The sequence below is a fragment of the Neofelis nebulosa genome, chromosome 9, assembly GCF_028018385.1.
Source record: "Neofelis nebulosa isolate mNeoNeb1 chromosome 9, mNeoNeb1.pri, whole genome shotgun sequence".
Classification (NCBI taxonomy): domain Eukaryota; kingdom Metazoa; phylum Chordata; class Mammalia; order Carnivora; family Felidae; genus Neofelis; species Neofelis nebulosa.
In genome coordinates this window covers 65,795,760-65,813,814 of record NC_080790.1, presented here as the reverse complement: position 1 = coordinate 65,813,814, position 18,055 = coordinate 65,795,760, and the positions used below count along the sequence as shown (strand labels likewise).

Here is an 18,055-nt window from a genome sequence, read left to right as displayed (position 1 = left end):
TGCAGGTAGTTTAAAGATTTCACATTTTAATTAAATTAGTACTTGCTAAAATTCTTCATGATATGATTAAACTCTTTGAGTGCAACAATGCAATGACAGTAATTGACAGTTTTACTTTGGGGCTTACTTTGTTTCCCCTGGTGAATATAAAGTGGTACTTTTTCTGGGATTTAATGCCTTGCCATATATTTTACTTATAAAATTATTTCTATGGGCTGAAGTATCTTGGTGACAATGATGTCAGTTGAGGCGGTGGTTCTTGGGAAATTTTGAGGAGTTGAGCAAATCTCCTGAATCTAGGTTGATTTTCTTTACAGACATGTAGGCAGTAATCTAATATTTTATAAAAGGCGTTTTCTAAGCATTTAGTCACTAGTGTTCTTTCCACATTCTGGTGATTATTTCTATCTCATAAGTGACTAAGGGAAAATTAAACCCTAAAAAAAACTAAGTAAATAGTAGTTTAAATGAAAAAAACAGAGACTGGTTATAATTCAGGAGAAGATACATAAACATTAATGCTTTGCAAAGATATTTTAAATCTTATTTTGTTTTTAAACCACTTTTGCTCATTAATGATGATTTGGTCTGTCAGGTACTGCATGTAAGAATGCCTTTCTCTTTCTTCCACTGGCCAGCCATCTGGCTACAAATTATGAGATTAAATGAAATGAATCTACTTCTCTCCCATCTCGTATGTCAATTGAGACATATGTCAATACTCGTGTTGACAGAAGGGATTGTTTGCATCATAAAATAAGATACTGCTGGTAGTTTTCTCTTTGCTCTTCTCTACTTTCCATTTTTAAAATTTCCTTTGCCATTTGTTCTTTTATATTGGATTCACAGTATGACACCAGGGCCTTTGACTGAAAACATCTAACTTCTTTCTGTTCCAAGAAACTTAAAAATATAATTCATTTATTGTGAGTGTTCTATATGGTTATACCATCTCTGAGGCAACTGGGAATGTAAATGAAAAGAGGGGGAAAAGAAAAAGATCTGTGTCTTAGTTTCTCTCTGAGTGAGAACTGAGGCTCATGTCAAACATTGAAATGCTAGCATGTGTGCTGTCTTATTTAAGAAGAGGCACAACAAATATGAAAATGATTGCAAGATTGATTTTTAAAAATCTGTGAAACTATTAGAGGTCTTGAAGAGAAATCAGAAGAGTCTTCAGCTGTACTTATTATATCAGGTATATACATATTTAAATACATAGTACTTGCATAGTTCAGAAGTAGAAGAAATTCAGCAACTTTTCAGTGTCCAAACATGTGTTTTTAAATGTATTGCTATTTTCTATGAAAAAAAGGTTTTTTCTTTATTCTCCATAAGAAATGGCTAGGAAAGATGATGTTAAGATGTCATTGATGTGGGATGCACCATTATCATATGTGGCACTAAGAAAGAAAAAAGATGTTGTCAATTATACCATGTCAGATTCTTGCTGATTTCAGAGATGTTAAAATGGAAAGACAATGCTTTATAATTAAATGGCTCTTTACATGTCCATTGTACTTTAATGGAAAGAAAATCCATTGTTTGAAATATGCAAAGAATGCAGTTCAAAAACAAGATTTCTGTTAAACTTGTGTATCTGAGAGTGTTGCCTTCATTTGTAGCTAAGATAGATATGATAGGACCACCAGTTGCAAGTACTTGTATAAATACAACTGAAATGAGCAGACAATGGAGGAGATGTGAGGACGGAAAACAGCGAAAGAATCTCAGAGCAGTGAGAATCCTATACTCGTGGCAGGCTAAGATTTGGATGGGATAACACAAAGGCATATACAACTTATTCTTGGATGTTATTGGTACTATTACAAACAATTACGTGATTTCACTGCAGAAACTGTTTCTGACTGCATGATGTTAGCTGCTTTGCAAGGTCAATTCAATGTGACAAGCTGACATCCCTGCATAAATTAGTCTCAGCACTTGATCTGAGTCTGAACACTTGATTTTTCCATTGTAAGAACTTGCTCCCTGTGCCTTTATTAGACGGTATTCTTTTTTTACTATCAAGCTCATAAAAAATATATCCTCTTGACTTTAGATAAACAGGAGTAGGAACATAGCTGGCAATTGGAATTCCAAGTGTATCGGATACCTTTTGTGGCTGTGACCAGATTCTTTGCTGATAGTTGAGTGTTTAGACTAACTATGTACAGCATTTTCCTGGAGAAAGAAATCTCCTTGATGCTTATTTTATTCTTTATATAAAATTGTATGTAATTAGCTGAGAGTCACAACTTCACCCTACCAATACGTATTTAAAAGTCAACAGGATGAGTGTAATAAGTGCTTATGGATTTCTCTCTGGTTAGATGCAAAGCCTTCAATTTCTTAATTTATAAATGACACAGTTCCTCCTAGCTTCTCATAGGCCTAAGTATAAATAAAGCTTGGGCCCAGTTTTGTATCCAAGCCAAGTTACCAAGTCCCAGACTGAAGGTTTTTTTTTATTCCAGAGAAAATAGAAAAATGCAGTGAAGATAGAATCAGTTCTATCCAGTGGTGAAGAGGAACCACAGAAGGTGTGGTTGGAATATTAGTACGGACACCATGTGAGCATGTAGCTCTTTGCTCTGCATGGTTTCTACAATATCTCATGAGAATCACTGAGCAAAATCTAGTTAGTGAACACAATATTTCAAAGGAATCGTAAAGTAATAACAGTCTTACTATTTTCAGAAAATGCAGTATTATTTGCTAGGTATTACTTGAAAAGAAAATGTCTTTAAGTCTTTATTTTGGTAGGAAGACAATGTGAAATCTACCCTCTTAATAGCTTTTAAATGTATAACAATTATTTATAGGCATGATGATATACACTAGATCTCTAGAACTTAATTCATCCTCCATATCTGATGATATTTTTTACACAGTGATTAGTAACACCCCATCGCCCCTTCCCCTCCACCTCTCGCCACTGCCATTCTATTCTTTGCTTTTATGAGTTTGAGTATTTTAAATAACTCATGTAAGTGGAATCATGTGGTATTTGTTCCTTTCATGACTGTCTTATTTCACTTGGCATATTACCAAGTGATGATTACCATATGATCCAGCAGTCCCCCTTCTGGATATTTACCCAAGAGAATTGAAATCGGGATCTCAAAGACATATTAGCACTCTTATGTTCATTGCAGTACTGTTCACAGAAGCCAAGGTATAGAAGCAACCTAAATGTCCATCCAGAGATGGATAAAGAAAATGTAGTATATACATATAATGGAATATCATTCCATTAAAAAAAGAAGGAAATCTTGCCATATGTGACAACATGTGTGAATCTTAAAAATGTTTTTTTTTGAAAGTTGGTATAAATGATCATTAAAGATCACCTGAATTTGGGATATTCTTCCTTGAACAAATAAACTAATGTGAACATTTTTTTACTGGTTACATATAAAAACTATAGGGTTGCAACTAACCTCTCATAATACACAGAATGCTACTGCTTAGACTGGTCTGTGATCTCCACTGGGAACATATTTAATATGATATAAACCCATATGAAGATTGTGTATTAAATAAGAGTAACTGCTGTCTGTGAACTTTTATTAATAACTTTTAAATCTAATGAGGTAGAGTCACCCACATGACATAGATAGATATTTACACGTAAAATACCCCATGTAGTATAAAGTAGTTGTAAGGACTTTTATATCAAATTTAAAAGGAACATACCTATTTTGCATATGGACATTTATACATAAACACAAACTTTGTGTGGATAAAAAAAATCCTAGATTTTCAAAGCTGGATAGAACCTAATATATCATATTGGACAACCCCATTTTTTAAGTAAAGCATACAAGAGTCACAGAATGTTAGGAGTACTTGATCAGACAGCTATTAAAAGGATGGATTCAAGCTAAGATGTAGGCCAATTCAGTGTTTTTTCTAGCATATACGTAGCACCTCCTTTAATCATTTAATGCAATGAATGGCATCCAGTGTAATTAAGCTGCTAAATCTGTTTTTGTCTTATCGTCAAATTCTTCTTTTAAACACTTTAAAATTAATGTTGGATTTGCTTAGCCATCTAAGATTTATTAGACACTTTATTCCTGACTTAAGGTAAATACTCTATTCTTCTTAAAGTCATGGATGGTATCCATCATAAATGGAAAAAAAAAAGGTGTTTTAGAGAGTCTTCTCCTCCCTGACACGTTTCCAAAATACTTCAGAATCGTAGTTTTGTACAGACATACCCACCCATACCTGTGTGAGAGATTCATACGTAACAGAGTGTGATCAGAGAGGGCCTTTCTGTTCAGAGTGAATTGGAGCTAGGTGGGTAGGGGAACAAAGAATTCTAGTAGTGGTTTTGAAGGTACCCACGAAATTTATTATTTTAGCTCAAATTCAAAAATCTTGCTTGGATCTCTCATTCCATTGTCCTTGATGGTCATAAGGATTTTTAATCCAGACCCAGCTAATATATTTATGTGCTATATCTGCAATGAGGTCTACTCAGCCAGAAAATATCTTCAAGTGAATGGTAGAGAACACCTATCTGATGATTTATTTTTATTTTTTTTTTCAATGTTTATTTATTTTTGAGAGACAGAGAGAGACAGAGCATGAGCAGGGGAAGGGCAGAGAGAGAAGGAGACACAGAATCCGAAGCAGGCTCCAGGCTCTGAGCCATCAGCACAGAGCCTGATGCGGGGCTTGAACTCATGAACAATGAGATCATGACCTGAGCCAAATCGGACACTTAACTGACTGAGCCACCCAGGCGCCCCTCTGATGATTTTATTATAAATAAAACTGTCCTTTGAAGAAATCAGTCCATATTCAGATATAACCATCAGGTAAAAATTATTATTTATTATTTTTTAAACTCTTCTCACCTATTTTGTGGATGTAGCATGGATTTTGCATCAAGAAGGGACAAGAAACCAGCAGTTTGCTGTGATTCTAAAGTCAATTAAGTACATTTGTGAAAAATCCTACTGGGAAATCTGTTCTTTTTCATCAAAGGCTTCGGCACCAACGTCTACCTGGAAAGCACTCTGCATCCTTTGTGCCCCAGAGTTCCTCAGTAAAACAAATTGCCCACCTCTTGAGACTAACTTTTGACAGATTTTGTAGAATCAGTAAAGGCGCCCTGACGTGTCTAATGTCCGATGACTGTCCGTGTGCTGTGTGTTCAGCAACTGTTTTGAAAGGCGTGGCAACTCGGATCACCACTGTGTGGGCTCCTTTCAGCAAGTGTTTCTATTTCTGTTGTGCTAGCACACACAGAAGAGTCTAATTTTAGGACTGGAAATGAAAAATCTTCTCCTGTAATTTGGTTACAGTGTGGCTTCACAATGCAATGCATTGGGAAGGAGGCAGGGCCGTTTGCAGAGCAATTTCTGAACAAAGGAAAAGAATCTGTCACCATTGCCAGAAGTGCTGAGGAGGGCTCTAAAGAAATTGAGCTTGTCACTTCCATGGCAACACGATCCAGGTCCAGCATCACATCCCCGAAAAGTTCCCTCACCTGTGTGCCAATGCAGAGGACCAGTGTCCTGGACAGAAATGAGGATTTTTCCTGACACAGAGATTTCCCTCATAACCTTTTCCTTTTTCTTGCCATGGAGATATTTATTTTGTTGCTCTCTCTCTTTTTCACATTTTCTAACTCTGTTTTTCAAGTCATTTTTGTCTTCTAGAGCCATAAATATCTGGCTCTTCTAGGGTTTGGAGTTGTTCTGACAAAAAAAAAAAAAAAATAGCCATGACTGCACAAAAAACAGGCTTTGACAGAATAGTGCTTTACAGGTGCTTAAAGCAAGTGGTGCTCCTGTTCTTCCATTGCTACTTGCATGGAAATTACCATTCTGACACTCCTGAGGAGTAATTTGTGCAAAAAAAATTTTTTTTCATAGATACAACTGTACGTTGTTACACAACCAGAGGTGACTCTGGATGCTACTGATAGAAGAAATTAGTTAAATCCATTAAGGCTTGGTTGCTGCTGGAGTCCTACTTGGAAAAAATGGACTCCACCAGAGGAAGAATGCTTGTGGATTGCCATTTTCTCTAAATCACCATGATTTATAGAAGTAAAGAAAGGGGAAAAAAGGCTTTTATGTATAGTTCAATGGAGTTTTCAGAGGACAGACAGGAGCTACCCAAGTGGTGTGGGTGTATTGGAAAAAAAGAGACAAATAGATATGGAAAATACATTTATAGGGGAAAAGTCACATTGGAGAACCTGAATCAATAGAGCCTGGATTAGGGAAAAGCTAAAATCTGTTAGTGAAAATATTGAAGAGAGTGAAATTCACAGGAAAAACATCTGAATCATGGGAGGGGGTTTATAGCATTCTTTTGTGACCCCCCCCCCCCAATGCTTGAGGGATCTTGTTTGATAATCTTGGATATATGATGAGAAGTTTTCATGCTAATGAGAGAAAATAGATGAAATAGAAATGCAACAAAATACAGCTATGCCACTTACTAAACTTATTAAGAGAATCATTGAATTTAAAAGACACTCAATTATTAGGGACTATGATATCCATTCTTATTTAACAGTACTGCCTTTTTCTATCTATACTGGCATGATAATGTACCACTAGGGCATATGAAATTTTTTTTTTAAATTTGGAATAGCCATAAAAACAGCATTTTGGTTACCTGTCCTTGGCAGAATTTGTCACAAAAGAAAATAAGACTCTCAGAGCAAAAATGTTTGCTGTGTAGTAATATCAACTAGAATCATAGATATTTGAATGAGAAGCAATATGGAGGAATATTTGGGGAAAACTTGAGATGGAACTATAAGAGAAATTAATGTTGCCTTGGAGAAATGGCTTTCTATTCTTTTTTTTTAATCCAAAATAAAGTGAAAAATTAAAAAAGATGGAACAGTCTTTTCCTTCCTAATATGGTAAGGAAACAGTCTCCTAGAAAGTGATAGAAAAGAGGGGCACCTGGGTGGCTCAGTCTGTTAAGCACTTGACTCTTGATCTTGGCTCAGGTGATGATCTGATAGAGCTCTATCATGAGATATAGCCCCACGTCGGGCTTTGCCCTGACAGTGCAGAGCCAGCTTGGACTTCTCTCTCTCTCTCTCCCTCTCTCTCTCTCTCTCTCTCTCTCTGCCCCTTCCTAGCTGGCACTTTCTTTCTCTCTCAAAAAATAAAAAGAAGATAGAAAAAATTGTGTAGTATTTGATATGGGAATGAAATGTGGAGATATATATATTATATATATATATAATATATATTATATATATTATATATATTATATATATATGTTATATATATTATATATATATAATACATTAAACTGTGAACATATATATGTTATATATATTATATATATATAATATATTATATATATATTATATATATAATATATTACATATATATTATATATATGTTATATATATATAATATATATATATAATATAATACATTAAACTGTGAAAACTTGAGTCTAATTGAAGCTTGTAAAGAAGTGAAGATTCCCATTTGAGAAACCTCACTTTGATCTCCATTTCCTATTGGAGGTCACTACCTCTCTAACAGGGATCCATCTGCCCCATCCTTCTTTTTGGTGCAGACCTTTCCTACAGGTGGATTCAGGCATTTTTCATTTAAAAGTCTCTACTTCTAATTTGTTTGTTTTTGCTGCAGCCTGAGCAAAGGGATCAATGTGCTTATAATACCTTAAAAATTAAACTTGGTGCCTCCTAATATTATCTTGTAAATGTATAGTAGACAAATAGAAATGTAATACAGGAAATATCTATATTGCCTAACTAGAATATAGATAATAAGTCTAGTATAGGCAAATAATTGTTCTTTGATAAAATAGGACAGTTTAAGTAAATAAATTTCAAAGTTATTTGAAACTTTCCTAAATTATATTTAAGCTAGGATAGTGTAAAAAATAAGCAAAACATAACTGAGTTAATTTTAGAAAGCTGAGATATAGTCAGCTGTGACTTTGGACTCTGTTAGTTACCAAGTAATTAAAGGAGTCCCCATGAATATGCAAGAACAGAGAATAGGAATTAGAAGAGTGAGGACTCAGCATAATTAGCATTGGACCAAGATGTTAGGTCTTAACCTTTGTGAACTTAATATGCTTTGAGTAACACAGTGTTACCATTGGTGATATGGAAGGTTCTGCTCAGCTCTGCAAATCCACGACTTTTTATCCAGAGGAAGTTTGCATATATGTGTAATATATACACAAAATAGGCATGTCCTTTTTATTTTGATTTAAAAAATTCCCTAAAACTACAACTTTTTACAACACTGGGTCTTTTATTTATAGGTGCATATTCATGTCACTGTGGGTTATTCTACCTCATTGGGTTCTAAAGTTAATAGAATTTCATCAGATAGCTATTTAAGTAATAGTCAAGGGTATCTGTCTTCGAGGCTCCTATCACATTAATATGCATATAGAGGAGCTCACATACCAGTCTGAGTTGTGTGAGCTTAGGTGTAGTTTGAGAGATAAGATACGTTAGTGTCCCTTTGTGTTCATTTTTATTCTTTATATAAGCCCTGCATAATGAACATAAAGGCACTAGTTTTCCCAAACAGTATATTTATTTAAAAATAAACAAGATGAGTATTTAAATGCTTATAGATTTCTCTCTGGTCAGGTACAAAGGCATGTGTTTCTTCATTGGTAAGTGTGGTTCCTTCCAGCCCTGATCATTCTGAGCTCTAGGGGGAGAAAAAGAAAAAGATTGTGTCCCAGTCCTAGAATGAAGGGGTCTTCAGTCAAGCACAGATGGAGAAATAATACAGCGAAGGTTGAGTTGGTTCTGCCAGTTGTAAAGAGAAACTAATAGGAGGTATGGATGGACTATCAGTCATTTCCAGAGGGCATAGCACCCTTCCTCTGCCATGCTCTCTGTGCTCTCTTGCAAGCATTGTGGAGCTGTACTTTAAATCCAGTGTGTGAATGGGGAACCTGGGTGGCTCAGTCAGTTAGGCGTCTGACTTCGGCTCAGGTCATGATCTCATGGTTCGTGGGTTCGAGCCCCTTGTCGGGCTCTGTGCTGACAGCTCAGAGCCTGGAGCCTGCTTCAGATTCTGTGTCTCCCTGTCTCTCTGTTCCTCCCGTGCTCGCACTCTGTCTGTCTCTCTCTCTCTCAAAAATAAATAAAGATTAAAAACAGAAAATTAGAAATAAATAAATAAATCCAGTGTGTGACTGTGTGAACACAACATTTCAAAGAGAGCCCAAAAGTATGAATATTCATATTAGGTGTTGTTTACGTATTCCGTATTATTACTTGCAGACTTACCTTTTAAAAGTTGGTACAAAAAAGAGGTGCCTGGGTGGCTCAGTTGGTTAAGCATCTTACTTCAGCTCAGGTCATGATCTTATCGTTTGTGGGTTTGAGCCCCATGTCAGGCCCTGTGCTGATAGCTCAGAGCCTGGAGCCTGCTTCGGATTTTGTGTCTCCCTCTCTCTGTCCCTCCTCTGCTCATGCTCGCTTTCTCTCTCAAAAATAAACATTAAAATAATAATAATAAAATAATAAAAAGTTGGTACAAGTGATAGTGAGAGATCACCTGAACTTAGGATATTCTTTCCTGAGCACATCCACTAATGTAAACATTTTTCAAAATCACATTTAAAAATATTTTCAAGGATTTCATAGAATAAACAGAGACCTGACATTTCAGAGAGAATTTTTTTAATTATGATGAAGGAATACCAATAGAAGAAATGTTAAAAAGTTAAGTTTTATTTACCTGCAATTTATGCAGAAACAATCTGTATTCTTTATTTTTAAATGTAACCCACTTGTCAGGAATTCAATTCTGAGATAAGTCAAAATTGTGAAAAAGACAGGACAGAGACCTGATATATCACACGTTACTATTTTTGCGGTACAATAGGCCAAGGAGAAAAACAAGAGGACTTGCATATGAATCGCAGTCAGCTAGACTTGCGATACGTGGAAGGAACAATGTCTAGAGAAAGAAAAAAATACTTTTTCAAAGGATATCTGATTATTGGATTCATTCTGTATAGTAAACTTCTATAACGTGGTTTCTAAGTCAGTAAGCAGTGGAGTGTTTTGAAAACAACCACCCACATTTGTAGATCCTGCATTACTGAAGAGAAGTAACAGAAGATTGTGTTTCCTCAGGCCACACCAGCGCAGATTGGGGTCAGACAGATGGAATCCAAGTCTCTCAGCTTACCTTCAAGTATATGGGTTTTCACCTGTCCCCCTAAGTCTGTTCCTGACTTTGACTGTTGACTTACTGGTATAGTGATGTCCTGGCCATTCCCCTGGCTCCCAACATGTCTGGGCTGAGAAAATCCCCCCACTCCTGCCTCGGTTCTACCTTGTTCCAGACCCAAAGCCTAAGAGAAAAGTACTCCCCCACCCCCACAGGTTTTAGCGTTAAAGCCAGAAATGAAGGTGGGGAAGAAGAGTTACTATTAATGAAGGACCAATCTATTCAAAAAGCGTTCCTCCCTTCTCAAAGTACTTCATTACTCTTTACTCAAGGGTCTCTCTCTGGTCTAATTCTTTCCTTTGGGAGACTTTCTTGTACTCAAGTTTATCAGTAACCTCACAAAAATGGACTCAACTTAGATATTTGTGATTTCACGAGCACTTAGTCAAGACACAAATAACTAAGCCCTCTTTCAGAATTTTTACCCTCTTTAAGATTTTTCTAACTTTCATAATGTAGGTTAGTGGAATAGAAGCAACTTTTGAATTAATATTTAAAAAAAATTAAACACAAAAGGAGATCGCTAATCACCTTGCTTAAAACTCTTGGACTAATTATTATTTTGCTAGTTTTATGAATCTAGCTGCTACTCTTAGCAGTTTATTAGGAAAAAAGATTGCATATAGAAACATAAGAATCAAAGAGAAATACAAATCTGACTCAAATATAGTGTGACAAATAAACAAATTTGGTACCATCTTTTTTTTTTTTTTGACCTAAAATGCCTCTCATTTGCAACAGAACAACATGCAAGACATAAGTTCTCATGTTTGACAGATAACAAATAACTAATAAACCTAGGACCAGCTGGGAGCCATCCTGGACTTACATAAAAGCTGGCTCCAAGAAAGGAGGTTTTTTAATAGCCAAGATATTTCAGCTGTTTTTTGACACCCAAGGCAGGTGTATCTTAATGTCAAAAAGATAATTTATTGAAATATTTTCATAGGCTAGAAAATTTTATATCTATAACTATAGGAGTCTCATACAAGAAAGACATAAAATACACACTCAGAAATAAATGACAACTACAGTAAACTTAATTGCAAATAAATTGTGTGGGAATGTTAGGTGTTTATCCTTTTGGGTGGCAAGCATGTATTGAGTGCCAAAAGTTAACAGAAGCGACAATTTGAATTTGGCTGACATCTGTTTGACAAAGAGTTTTAGATGGAGGAGGCTTCAGCAACTTTACATTTGGAAATTTGTTACTTTGTTTGGAACCAGCCCCATTCACTTTCCATTCCCTGTTCCTGTCCCACTGCTATTAATGCATGAGCCCTTAAGCCAGCAAAATTCACGCACTTTGTTGATGAGTTCAGCAAATGGTACAATAGTTGGTCACGGCAGCTCAGGTTCTTTGCCAGTTGAAAAGAACTTTATAGAGGTCGATTTAAGACTGGACCCTTGGGGCGCCTGGGTGGCGCAGTCGGTTAAGCGTCCGACTTCAGCCAGGTCACGATCTCGCGGTCCGTGAGTTCGAGCCCCGCGTCAGGCTCTGGGCTGATGGCTCAGAGCCTGGAGCCTGTTTCCGCTTCTGTGTCTCCCTCTGTCTCTGCCCCTCCCCCGTTCATGCTCTGTCTCTCTCTGTCCCAAAAATAAATTAAAAACGTTGAAAAAAAAAAAAAAATTAAAAAAAAAAAAAAAAAAAAAAAAAAAAAAAAGACTGGACCCTCGAAATGCTCACTTGTGAAGAGGGTGGCTCATGTGGCATCATGGGCATTCATTTTGCTGAAGAGGATTCTCTTGGTGAGCGAAACCAGTTATACTGAGCCTTTAACATTTGAGAACGAGATCAAGATGGATGTGATGGCAAGTAAAGGCAGTTACCTCTCCAGAGTTTTTCACTTAAAACAAGCACCCTGCTCATGATCTTGATATCGACAAAGTTCTTCAGAATCAGTCATGAGAGTGTCCTAAGACAGCTCTCAACTCTGGGTGGTCTCTCAGGGCTGTAAATGATGTTATAGTGGCTTACTAATCAATAGAACTTTGCTCTTTAAGCCTAGAAAATGTCCAGTGTTGCTATCACATTGATTTTTAATACTTTATCACCTTATTAAATTATGCTTTTTAGATATATCTTTTGTGTTCATTCTGTTTGAAGGCCTCAATCCTATTGGTCTTAAGTGTCCAGAATCTTAAATCTTCAGGGCCCAAGGAGAGACATTGTAGGTCATGAAAGGGATAGTGCCCTATTCTTTTATTTTTATAAGCTCTGAAATGATGGGGCTGCAGCCTAAAATGGACCTTTCTTCCTGTGAGAAATACAGCCTGGGCCACAGCAAAATGCATGATTTACAAGAATCTGTGACCCTTCCAGTTGAGTCCGCTTCACGGTGCAGACAGATGAGGATGGCTGAGTCACCCATTCTACTCTCGAGTCTTGTTGCTGTCACAAGCACTGTAACCACATCCCGGGCGTCACCCGAGGTCCTGTGTATCGGACTAACACTGAGTCCATCTTGATGCTGATTCCCGTCCTGACCCTGGCCCCTATGATGACCTCTGTTTTGCAGGGAGGGGAATGTTCACTTGTGGGCAGAAGCAAGGTTTGTGCCCAGATTTTCCATTACTGCTAGCCTAACGTTCTTCCCGTTTTGCTGAAACTCGTCGCATGGCAAATGTTTCTTTTGAAGCAAGATAGTGATGATAACACCACCAATCACCACCACTAACTTCACCATCACCATCCAAAGTGTACCTTTGGTGTGGTATCATTGGGGTCTGAATTGGGCTTTAGCCAAGAAACACAGTTGAGTTTTGAGTTCATCTGTTTTACTATTCACTGAGAGATTTCATTGCTCTGATAATGGTTTTCTCAGCATGGGAAAATCTCGTTCTTTTATTAATCTTAAGGACATTTCTAGTCCTCAGATAACTGATTAGTCAGGAAAGAACATTTGCCTACTTAACACTTATCACTTCTGGTTCAATTATAGTTTCTCTGTAAGCCACTTGCCTCTTTTTCCAAAAAGTTCCCGGACTATTCCAATCTGTAATGACTTTCTTATCCTCTATACTAGGGCTTGGTGCTTTTTAAATTAAGGGCCAGTTGGTAAATATTTTCTAAGTTGTGAGCCATATGGTGTTTTGCAACTACTCATGTCTGCCACTGTACCACTAGAATAGCTGAAAACAGAGTAACTAAATGGTGTGGCTGTGTTCTAATAAACCACTGATAAAACAGGTAAAAGAGCCTGGATTTAAAGGGCAGTAATTTGCTGACCCCTGGACTACCCTGAAATCACTTGTTAATTGCTTGGGTCATCTCTTAATATTTAAAATTTTTTTAATGTTTATTTTTGAGAGAGCGAGTGCGAGCATGTACAGGGGAGGGGCAGAGAGAGAGGGACACACAGAACCCGAAACAGGCTCCAGGCTCTGAGCTGTCAGCACAGAGCCCAACGCGGACCTCAAACCCACAAACAGTGGATCATGATTTGAGCCGAAAGCAGAAGCTCAACCTATGGAGCTGCCCTTCTTAAAAGTTTTTTAAATTAGTCTATCCTATTGTTTGTTATGGAAGTTATCACTTGTACATAAAGAATTTATTAAATACAAAGAATTTTTCCTCTAAGTATTATATTTTCATTGTTTCAAGTTCCTTTGTCCTATCAGCCCCAAACCTGCCCTAAGTTATCAATATCTGGGGTTTGAAAAGTGCTGTGAGTAAACCAGAGGAGCAGTTGAGAAGAGACAAAGATGTTCTTTCCAACAAACCACTTAGTTTTGGAAGGAAAATTTGTTGGAGATCAAGATGCTTGCATTTGACTTGAAAAGGCAAGCCCTCCCCTATAGGAAGGACACTTGTGATACTAATGGAGAGGAAGTCTGTACTCTGAAACACATATGTCTGATGATTGAAGCTGTGCTTTGGTGAGTGATTGATTATATTACTTTTGTGTCCTTGCGTGTCTTAGATTGCTGGAAAGATAATATGAAGCAGGCTTGTTTTTAAAATAGATACCCCATGGCTGGTGGCTTGGAAAGAACACGAATTGCTATATAGCCCTTTGCAGACAAGTGAAATTCTAAATCCCTGTCTATCTTGAATGAGGAAAACCATTTCTGGCTTCAAAGGAGGTCAGAAACCAATTAATCTCCCTTTTTCTTTAAGTGAGGACATCGCATAATAGAATGAGAAATTGGGAGATTGCTAGTAAGAATAAAGTGAATTCTGTATTTTAATATTTTCTTCTTCCATGATCTTTGTCAAATACTTGGTTTTTAATGATGGTCTGTGTTATGCTTGAAAAGGACAAACAGGAAAGGCCTTCAACTGGCCATTCATGCAGACTCTCTTCATGGGGATCTGCAAGGTTCTTTGGAAGGAACAAAGGAGTGCAAAGGCGAGTTTGCATCTCCATCATGTCTCCTGTGGATCAGAAGGAGACCTACAGGAAGGTGAGAAGAATCCTCGTTGATCCTTTTGTCTTTGTCACTAGGATTCGTTGACATCAGAAGAGCCAAGAGGTGGAAAGCAGCTTAAAAAAAGCCGGATGCGTTCTCATTGCTTTCATGGTAACTGATGGCAATCTGGCAATTATGAAGCTTCTCTATAGCACTTAATGTTTTCCAAGTGCCTTGCAATCAAGTTTATTAGTCACCCTTTACTGCCACCACATGAAGCTAATTGATAGGACTCTCCACTGAGGACAAGTGACTTGCTGAGGGTCAGGCAGTGGGTAGCTTATGGAGCTTATTAGTCTCTGGGTCATTTCTTGAGCTAGCAAAAGACTTTTGACTTTTTTTTTTTTTTAAGACTTCTCTGGGTAGCTTAGTAAAACTTATTATTATTATTGGTTAACCTGATTGTTTTCCAGGATGATACTCTGGTAAAAATTCTAACTATTAAAAATTTCTTTTTAAAATTTGCCTTTTCTAAAGCTTCATGAGGTCACTTTTCACAACTCCCCCCGAGATTTTAGCTATGCATTTTAAGGTTCAGCCAGGTCATTTACTTGGGTGATGCTGTCAGAATTTGGGGGCTAGAGACTTCAGGAAAAATAAAAATTTTTAACCAGGCAGACTTGGTTTGTGGCATTAGCTGTGGTCAGAGTTTGTATGCATGGATGAGGGGAAACCATTTTCAATATCAGCTATTTATGCTATCTTGTATCCCCAGGATCTCATAGAGGTTAGACAAAAGCAGTGAACTTGCTATTTGGAATGAGAAAAGTTGACAGTTATTGTCAGATTAATACAGGGTTATTCATTCAATGATAGGTGATTAGTGGGCTTCCCTTGCTTTTCTCAGTATAACCAAAACGACCCCCAACAAATATGGAATGGGATTTCTGTAGGCCATGAAAGGCCGGTTGCTCATATTGGCCATTCTTTCAATAGTTACCCCTCAGATATTTTTTGAGCACCTCTTGTATACAGATACTGTTTTAGACAATGGGGATACAGCCCTGAATAAGAAACTCATACAGCTTACATTTTAGTGAGATATTATTTAAAAATGATAAATATGTAATATGTAGAAGTAATAATCACTGTGAAGGAAACAAAAGCAGGGCACAACATTGGTGAGCAACTGGAGTGAAAGAGGGTGTTTTACATGGAGTTAGAAGAAGAGTCTTTGAGGACATAACATCTGGAGGGACCAATAGGAGTATGGGAGAGCATCGCAGGAAGTAAGAACAGCAAGGGCCTGTGGTGGGAGTGAGCTAGGCATGCATGAGTAAACAGGAGCAAGAAAGCTAGTGTGGTTAGAACAGAATGAGACCGAGAATAACAGGAGGTGAGGTCAGAGACGGGCACGTAACAGATGCTGTGGGCTTTGTTGACCAAAGTCAAGTGTTTGGGTTTGGGTCTGAGTTCACAGAGAGCCATTGGAGGAATAGAGCAAGGGTGTGATACATCTAGTTACATTATCAGAAGGTCACTGTGAATATTGAGTAAAGACCAGACTGAAGAAGGTAGAGGCAGGGGAAGAGGACATAGGGATACTCATTAGTGAGCTAGGTTGGTAGTGTAAGAGGCTAGTGGCAGCTTGAACTAAGTGGTAGGGTGGAGATGGTGAGGCAGTGTTGCATTGACAGAATATTTTGAGGTGGAGTTGAGAGTGCTTGACGATAGATTGGATCTGGAATATAAGAGAAAGAGGCTGCATATGGCTTCATAGTTTGGACCCTGAGAACCCCAGGAGGAAGTGTTTACACAGGCTGTACAGTGACTGGCAGCCTAGTGGTAGTACAGGGTGGGAGCCCCATGAAGAATTAAGAATGACTCCTTGGATTTTGATCTAAGTGACTGTATGATCGGTAGTGGTGTTTATGGAGGTGCAGAAGACTGGGGGAACAGGTTCTGTGTTGGATAGGTTACATTTGAGATGGACATCCATGAGGGGGTGTCACCTGCAGAGTTAGATGTATCCATCTGAAAGTCAGGGGAGAGGTCAGGGCTGGAGATACAAATTTGTAAGAATATGTGGCTAGAGGACTGAATTAGAACTTCCTGTTGAATGAGTGCTGAGAAAAAAGAGGTTTGTGGGCTGTGCCCTGGGACACTCTGAAGTTTAAAGATAGGGAAGGAGAGAGTACAATGCAGACGGGAAGGAGAGGCTCATTCAACTATTTTTAATCTCCCAGAATTAGAGATGATTTGTGAACCAACTTGTGTACTAATTCTGCAAAGTTGTTTTATACTTGAACTCTATGATGGTTGGTTCCTCAACCTACCTTTTGGAATATTATCTACTTAAATGAGCATTTATAATTCGAATCCAAAACTCTTGGTTTTCACCATAAATTATCTGTTATGAGGTAGAGCACAGATGAATCTAATTTTTAAGTCCCTCGTTATCTTTCTTCCTAGTAAGCACTGTGTCTGAAAAAGGGCTCATGCTTTCTAGATGCTTCCTTTTGTGCTCTGATGGTGTTCTCTCTAATGGGAGATTTCACTGCTCCCTGCTAGAGATTTTATTACCACCACGTAGGCAGAGGCTACACTGCCTGTATTCATTGCGGCCAGTCTTGTTTTTGTAAGACTTGAAGCATGAAATCATTGTGAATACTCCACAAGAGAGCCTCCAACAAATGGCATGCGCAGAACCACAGGCCAACAGGCAGCCTCACTTATTGTAGTATTAATATGGATTCGAGAGAGGTAGCTGCCCTTGGAGGAAGCTGACTCTGCCTCTCAGTCCTCCTCTCTCTCATCTTGACTTTCCCACTTTGTGTGTGAGCTTTGCATACTGGAAGACTCCTTGAAGAAAAAGGTCCTTCCTTTTGCCAAAGGCAGGGCAGCAAGCATCACCCCACAGAGTAATATTTCTTAGTCAACTCAACAAGAATTTATCTTAAATAGATAGTTGTTTAGTCCCTGGGGCCCTAGCTCTGCTCATGTCTTTACTGGGCTCTGAGGGGGTAGTGCTGAGGTATTTAACGCAATCATTAATTGGCTCTGCTCTGCAAGCCAAATGCAGTGTCAAATAGCGTTCCTTTTTAGCCTCTGCGTATATTTATATTTATATATTTATATATATATTTAGCCTCTGCAATTCAGCTCCGTGCCCTCTCAGTCCCACTCAGGCCTCCTCGACCCCCATTCTTACATGCCTGGAAGTATTCAGATATGTTTTTCTCAACAGACATACTGCCAATTTTCACTATTTAATTAATGTCAGCCTGATTGAAAAGCCATTTAAATGTATCATTCTTATTTTTCCTAGAAATTTGCGTGTTTCTCACTGGGGATTGTATGGTTAACAAAAAGAGAAAAATTAAGCGCATAAGCTCATTACTTAGAAACCGAATGTACGTAAATGTAATTGTTCACATTTCCTACCTACTGTTTAACAGGTAATT

At 37.8% G+C, this 18,055-nt stretch overlaps 1 protein-coding gene across 10 annotated transcripts in view; it reads left to right on the top strand.

Moving 5' to 3' along the window:
- The window catches only part of CCDC85A (coiled-coil domain containing 85A), a 261,517-nt gene that overhangs the window by 222,262 nt on the left and 21,200 nt on the right, over window positions 1-18,055 (top strand). The gene's annotated exons all lie outside the window — the stretch shown is intronic.